The sequence below is a fragment of the Chiloscyllium punctatum genome, chromosome 28 (assembly GCF_047496795.1).
Source record: "Chiloscyllium punctatum isolate Juve2018m chromosome 28, sChiPun1.3, whole genome shotgun sequence".
In the NCBI taxonomy this organism is placed as follows: Eukaryota; Metazoa; Chordata; class Chondrichthyes; order Orectolobiformes; family Hemiscylliidae; genus Chiloscyllium; species Chiloscyllium punctatum.
Window position 1 is genome coordinate 24,862,997 of NC_092766.1, and position 1,062 is coordinate 24,864,058.

Consider the following 1,062-nt stretch of genomic DNA (forward strand, 5'->3'; position numbering starts at 1 on the left):
GGTTCACAACCTCGTATATGCCCCACATCATGTTTGGCTTTTACCCATAATTCAGTAGGGACCGTTATTAATCTTGGGTCTGAGAAGTTTATCTTCGGAAACGCCAGGCCAGCCTTCTAGGCTCTTCAGAGCTGGAGGGGGTTACCTCGACTGTTCTCTTGCCTGAGTTAGACAAATTAATTTCTTCCTATATGTCCGCTCATCTGCATTGAACCACTAACCCACATCGTCCCAGAACACCCAACATTTCGTTCTTTATGCCTTTAGTACCCATGGCCCCAATCTTGCCACCAGTCACTGGACACCTTCGCCAGTGACACGCGAGGAGCACAGCCTTCCACATCAAAAATATAGAGCTTACTTGGCGTCGCAGGTACTTGACATAAGTTCACACTGACTGCACATCTGTCATCGTTTCAATAAAATTCGCACAATAACAATTGACCTGGTTTAAGCAATCTCCTGAACCAATACTTCTCTTATGGTTCCTCAGCGCTATCGTGGTGTATGTGTGCTGTGCAGTGCAGCATTTTCCCGCAAAAAAAATCGGTGTTAATAGGATTAACATGGTTACCTGCTTCCAGGGTGAGTGAATTGCTCACTGAACTCATTGCTCTCTGGCTTAATCGCCACTCATAGACATACACCAGGGGTGGTGGATTGTATTTTACAGTTTACACTTGCGAATCTTCCCTTTGAATTAACTGCAAGCCCGTCGGAGTACTGAGCAAATACAACCCCAGTCTCACTATGAGATCCCGAGCCATCAAATGTAAAGGACTGAATTCCGCTAACAGAATTGAGAATTAGAATGGATATACATTACTGATTTCACACAATATGGGTGAGGTAAAACTCTCTCATATCACGACGCCTGATGCCTCCATTGAGTTCAGGAACATTCCACTCATCTTTATTGGTGTCAACTCTCTGAACTGTCTTGATTTGAGGAGTGAACATGCTGGCCATGTATCTACCAAAATGGTAACTGGTGTACCTTCCACATATAACATAGAGGTAGGCATCGACATCTACGCATAATGGTTATATTGAACATATTGT